At 39.3% G+C, this 6,689-nt stretch overlaps 1 long non-coding RNA gene across 1 annotated transcript; it reads right to left on the bottom strand.

Annotated features, from left to right (window-relative positions):
- Positions 1–3,214: 3,214 nt before the first annotated feature.
- On the bottom strand, positions 3,215–6,207 carry LOC146954859 (uncharacterized). Its single transcript, XR_015006874.1, has 2 exons — positions 6,085–6,207; positions 3,215–3,499 (listed from the first exon to the last, which is right to left on the bottom strand). It is a non-coding gene; the product is annotated as an uncharacterized LOC146954859 (long non-coding RNA).
- Positions 6,208–6,689: the final 482 nt, after the last annotated feature.

The following is a 6,689-nucleotide window of genomic DNA, read 5'->3' as shown; positions in this document are numbered from 1 at the left end:
CGATTCCCAAGTGGCACTCTCACCCGTCAGTCCAACCCAAATCACTTTAACCAAAACGATCTCCTTGCCACGCAGACACTTGACTTCACGATCCTCAATCCTAACTGGCCAAGTCTCAACAGTCAAATTATCTCTAACTTCCGAATCATCCACTTGAATCACATGAGACACATCATACGCATATTTCCGCAACTGAGACACATGAAACACATCATGAAGATTCGATAAAGATGGCGGTAACGCAATCCGATACACTACAACCCCAACCTTCTCAACAATCTCAAGCGGTCCAACAAAACGAGGAGTCAACTTCCGACACTTCAAAGCACGACCAACACCAGTTACAGGATTCACTCTCAAAAACACGTGAGCACCAACCTGAAACTCAAGGTCTTTCCTCCTCTTATCATGATAACTCTTCTGTCTACTCTGAGACGCTTTCATCTTCTCTTGAATCATCTTAACCTTTTTCGTAGTTTCTTGCACCACTTCCGGTCCTAACAAGGCACCCTCACCTGACACATACCAACACAACGGAGTTCTACACCTCCAACCATACAAAGCCTCAAACGGTGCCATCCCGATACTAGAATGAAAACTGTTGTTGTAAGTGAACTCAATCAATGGTAAACATTCAATCCAACTGACACCTTGCTCCAACACACAAGCTCTCAACAGATCTTCCAAACTCTGAATAGTCCTCTCCGTCTGACCATCAGTCTGAAGATGATAAGCAGAACTCAATCTCAACTTAGTTCCCAAAGCATCTTGCAAACTTTCCCAAAACTTAGAAGTAAACCTCGGATCCCGATCCGACACAATACTAGAAGGAACACCATGCAATCTAACAATCTGCTCAATGTAGATCTCAGCCAACTTAGCCACAGACATACCAGTCTTAATAGGAACAAAATGTGCCGACTTTGTCAACCGATCAACAATCACCCAAATGGAGTCAAAACCCTTAACAGTCTTCGGCAACGCTCCAACAAAGTCCATCGATATACTATCCCACTTCCACTCTGGCACAAACAACGGTTGCATCAAACCCGACGGTTTCTGATGTTCAATCTTAGAATTCTGACAAACCAAACAAGCATACACAAACTCTGCGATCTCTTTCTTCATTCCGGGCCACCAAAACAACCTCTTCAAATTTTGGTACATCTTAGTCGCTCCTGGATGAATACTCAAACTTCTTTTGTGACCTTCTTCCAAAATCCGTCTCTTAAGCTCAAGAACATCTGGTACACAAACACGATCACGAAACATCAAAACACCGTTCTCATCCAACCTGAAATCTCCACCTTTACCTTGGTTAACCAACACCACATGATCAACAAGTTCCAAATCTTCCTTCTGACCATTCTTGATCTCCTCCAGAATATTACTTGTCAGCTTCAACATTCCCAACCTCACGCCATCCGGTGTTAACTCACTAACCAAACTCAAGTCTCTAAACTGCTCAATCAACTCCAACTCTTTCACCATCAAAGCAAACATATGCAACGACTTTCTACTCAAAGCATTAGCAACAACATTTGCCTTTCCAGGATGATAGCTCAACTGGAAGTCAAAATCCTTAAGATACTCCAACCATCTCCTCTGCCTCATATTCAACTCCTTCTGGTCAAACAAGTACTTCAAACTCTTGTGATCACTGAACACCTCAGACTTAGAACCATACAGATAATGCCTCCAAATCTTCAACACATACACAACAGCCGCTAATTCCAAGTCATGAGTCGGATAATTCTTCTCATGCACTTTCAACTGCCTCGAAGCATAAGCCACAACCTGACGATTCTGCATAAGAACACCACCAAGACCCATCTTAGAAGCATCACAATACACAACAAACGATTCCTTCAGATTCGGCAAAATCAACACTGGAGCTGACGTCAACCTCTTCTTCAACTCTTGGAAACTCTTTTCACACTTAGCATCCCAAACATAAGCTTGTCCTTTCCGAGTCAACTGCGTCAATGGCAACGCCAACTTAGAGAATCCTTCAATGAACCTCCGATAATAACCTGCCAATCCAAGAAAGCTTCTAACTTCAAAAACAGACTTAGGTGATTCCCACTGCAACACTGCATCAACCTTTGACGGATCCACCGCAATACCACCTTTAGAAATCACATGACCAAGGAAACTCACATCCCGCAACCAAAACTCACACTTCGACAACTTAGCAAACAACTTCTTCTCCTTCAACACTCCCAACACAATCCTCAAATGCTCGGCATGCTCTTCCTCCGACTTGGAATACACCAAAATATCATCTATAAACACCACCACAAAACGATCCATAAAAGGATGAAATATTCTATTCATATACTCCATGAAGACACCTGGCGCATTAGACACTCCAAATGACATCACAGAATACTCATAGTGTCCATACCTCGTTCTAAACGCAGTTTTGGATATATCTTCCGCCTTTACTCTAATCTGATGATATCCTGACCTCAAATCAATCTTGCTGAACATTTCTGCACCAACCAACTGATCCATCAAATCATCAATCCTCGGAAGCGGATACCGATTCTTGATTGTCACCTTGTTCAACTGCCGATAATCCACACACAACCTCATGCTTCCAACCTTCTTCTTAACTAGCAACACTGGAGCAACCCACGGAGAAACACTCGGCCTGATGAACTGCTTCACAAGCAACTCTTCCAACTGCTTCTTCAATTCTCCCAACTCTAATGCAGACATCCGATACGGCGCAATAAAAATAGGACATGTTCCTGGCACCAAATCAATTGCAAACTCAACTTCCGTCTCCGGCGGTAACTTGGTAATGTCATCCGGAAAAACTTCTGGAAACTCTTGCACTACCAGCAAATCACCAACTTCTTTTCACTACTCTCCTTCAAAGAAGCAAACAAAATCCAAAATCAAAAGGACACGTAATACAAACCACAACCAACTGAGCCTCTGCAGTCAAAAATACCTTCCCTTGCCAGACCCAACGAACCTGAAGCAACCTGCTACTCCCCCACTACGCTCAAACCCACCTAAAAGAACGGAACAACACAACAAGTACCGACAGTACTCCCGTACTTGTTGCATACAACAGGGAATTCAACGGGTTTTGGTTTGGACAAGACCGACCACGGCTTTGATACCAACTTGTAACAGCCTATTTCTAATAAGCGGTAAAACGCGCGAATACATCAGACATATTCTAGAAATAGATGCTACGTCTCCGAATAAACCACAATACAATACATGCATAAAGATCATGTTACACAACATAGCAGCGGACATACTTAAAAATCATAAAACATCTCCAGATCTCAACAAAATACAATTGTATTCTCCAAATCCCAAATAACAGAATATATCAACAACTCCAAGATACATAGTCAAAATGAAACAACATGCAAGGACTATCCTAGATCAGAGCCCTAATCTAGACACTTGCATGAAAAAGAGGAACTCCACTCCTCGGCATCAACAAGCAACAACTAAGCATCCTGCACGCCGTCTACCCATTCATACAGAGAGGTAGGCGGTCCACCACAGACCACTGAGGGTTAGCATTACATCATCATAATCCATAAAAGATTTAAACAAGAACATTGGAAATGAAAGATATATTCAAGAATACAAAATAACAAATCATACATGTATTCACAGTATTCATGATTCTCATACCATTCAAACCATTCCATACAATCATTCCAAGTTCATATCAACAAGTGTATCATACACGTATCACATATACATAACCCTCCCTCCTAGAACACTAGCATCACATGATCATTATTATCCCTCATCACTTACATTTCAAGCTATCACATTATTATCATAGCATAGCATGCATATTCAACCTCTAATCAAGTCATCAACAAAAGCTCATCATTTATCAACATCAATCAATGAAAACATTACTCACTTCATTACTCATCTAGCATGCTTATCTCAACAAGTACAATTCGTCATATCGAAGTTATAAGCAAGCCATCATCATTATCAAAGAACATCACCACATCATATATGTATATATACATATACAAATCTCACCTTATCATTATTATTAAAATAACCATCATCAATTGATTCACCAAATTTCACCAATACACAAATTCACCAAGTCATATATTCAATTATGACACAACTCATCAATTATTCGAATGCCTGCAATGTTCTAGACTCTTCTATAGATGCATGTGGTACCAAAACACCTCAAGGTCGTCACCTTCGATGCAACAAAAACATCATACTCACCTCAATTGGATATAAAATCCGCCACCATCAGTCTTGGATATAAAATCCACCACCATCAGTCATGAATGCATGAACATATGACTCAACTACAAATGCATATGTTCACACAAACAATAATCACCTCACCATCACCAATACATGTATATATGCAATCATCAACAATTCATCACCAATTAACACATATACAATCACCAACAACATCAAAAAAATCACACAACATAAAGTTGTCACATAAATGCACCACCAATCATCTTCACATATCATATAACAATTCCCCATAAAGGATTCACAATCAATTGGTACTCAAAAGTCATCTTTAGTCAAGTTCGTCTCTCCAAGTCATAACTTAAAATTAATTGAACAATTAATTCAAAACCAAGTAAACAAGCTCAATAGCCTATGCCATGTATTCTCACAAGTCACTTATAGGTGAAGTAGAGGATACATAAGTATTTCATCGGCCAAAAACGACGAATTCAAGAAAAACACAAAGTTCGTCTCACTTTTTCACTTTTCACAAAATTTTCCATTTTCAAAGCAAAACAAGTTAGATCCATCACCTCATAGATTAGATAGTATTAAACACCTTAATTGAACTCATAAAACCCAAGTTTGAAGTTTGGAAACAATCCATAAGGTTTGGGTTGACTTAGAAATAGTTATGCGGATTTTTCGTAAAATTTTCCTAAGACCACCTTGGAGTATTTTCTTCATAACTCACAAACCAAAAATCATTTGCAAGTCAAACCAAAGCCTCTGGAAAGCTAACAAAACTATCTACAACTTTCATGTTTACGTCAAAAGCCAAATCAAAACAGAAATGTGAGAAAAAGACGCAAGAACACAGAACAGGAGTGCTGGCTTCTGATCTGGGTCAGCTTCTGATCAGGATCAGCTTCTGATCAGGATCAACTTCTGATCTGGGTCAGCTTCTGATCTGGGTCAGCTTCTGATCAGGATCAACTTCTGATCTGGGTCAGCTTCTGATCTGGGTCAGCTTCTGATCAGGATCAGCTTCTGATCTGGGTCAGCTTCTGATCTGGTTCGCTTCTGAACAGTATCGCTTCTGAACGATGCTTCTGAACAGTAGCGCTTCTGAACAGTAGCAGATTTTTTAACCTTAACGTTTTCGCGCATACAAATCAAACCGTTACTCCGTTTTCGATGCCGTTTTCGCCTATACGCTCCTGACACTTAGCTCTATCATAATATACAGATAAATTCAAGTTTCAACCATCCCAAAATCATTTCTCCCAAACCTCACATAATCATTTTCTTTGCAAAACCGCTTAAACACCGACATTTCACACGAAAAACCCGTTTTCTCCCAAACAACTCGACTAACACAATCACAATATGAAAACAGAAATTCTACCAATTCCAATTCATCCAAAAACATCAAAAACTCAGTCAACAACCTCATATATCAAAATTTCATTTGGGTCCTTCACATGAACAACTTGACACAAATTTCACCAATTTGAACAACAACAACAAATCTCATCATAATTCATCATTTCAATGATACCATTGCATCACTTCATCAACAACACATGTTAAAACAACAACAACAACAACATTTGAACATGAATTCATCAACAATTCAACAACCACAACTTCATTCTTCATCAATTTTTGCTCAAGAACACAATTTACCCACAATTATGCATTTCAACATGTTAATTCACATACTAGCTTGCAATTATCATATAAATCATGTTCTCAAACATAACAACAACAATCATGCACGAATTTACAACAATTAGATTCAATTCATCAATTTCATAAAAATGGGTAAGAAAGAAAAAGTTATGAATTATGGTTGAATTCTAACCCTCTTACCTCTAGCACCAAGACTCTCTAACCCAAGCTTCAATTTAGCTCCTAGATGATGAATCCTCTCTTGCCTCTAACCCTTGTTCTTGTTCTTCCTTCTAGCCTCTATCTCTTTTCTTCTCAAATGAAAAATGTTGTGGAAAAACCCTATTTCTCTACTAACATTAGTTTATATAGGTTCACTTAATTGGGTTTATCTCTCAAACTTTAATGGGCCTAACCCATTTCTATTCTAACTGAAGGTAAATCGAATAGAAGAAAGGAGTAGAAGCAGCGGAATAATTTCGATTTTCTTTCCTTGGATCATTACGAAATTCAAACATGAATCAGTGATTCGATTGTTACCTCGAAGTTTGGAATCTGAACGTGGGAAATTGGAAACTGGAATCTCAATCACAGCCAAGCAAGCAGCAAGCAGCAAAGCCTCTAGCAAGTCCACACGAACAGTGCTCCTCCAAAACTCGGTGCTAGCCAATGAATCGGAAGTGCAGAGAAGAAGGGTTGCTCCAAAACGTGTAACCTAAAACTTCAGCACTAGAGTTCTATTTATAGAACATCTAGTGTGCTCTGCAAGTCAGAAGTTACTATTGGGCTTTAGTAAGCCCAATAAC

This window comes from Medicago sativa, chromosome 1 (assembly GCF_051527215.1).
Source record: "Medicago sativa cultivar Bolivia chromosome 1, Bolivia_mono, whole genome shotgun sequence".
Lineage (NCBI taxonomy): Eukaryota > Viridiplantae > Streptophyta > Magnoliopsida > Fabales > Fabaceae > Medicago > Medicago sativa.
The sequence above is the reverse complement of the archived record's forward strand: the minus strand, read 5'-3'. Positions and strand labels throughout refer to the sequence as shown.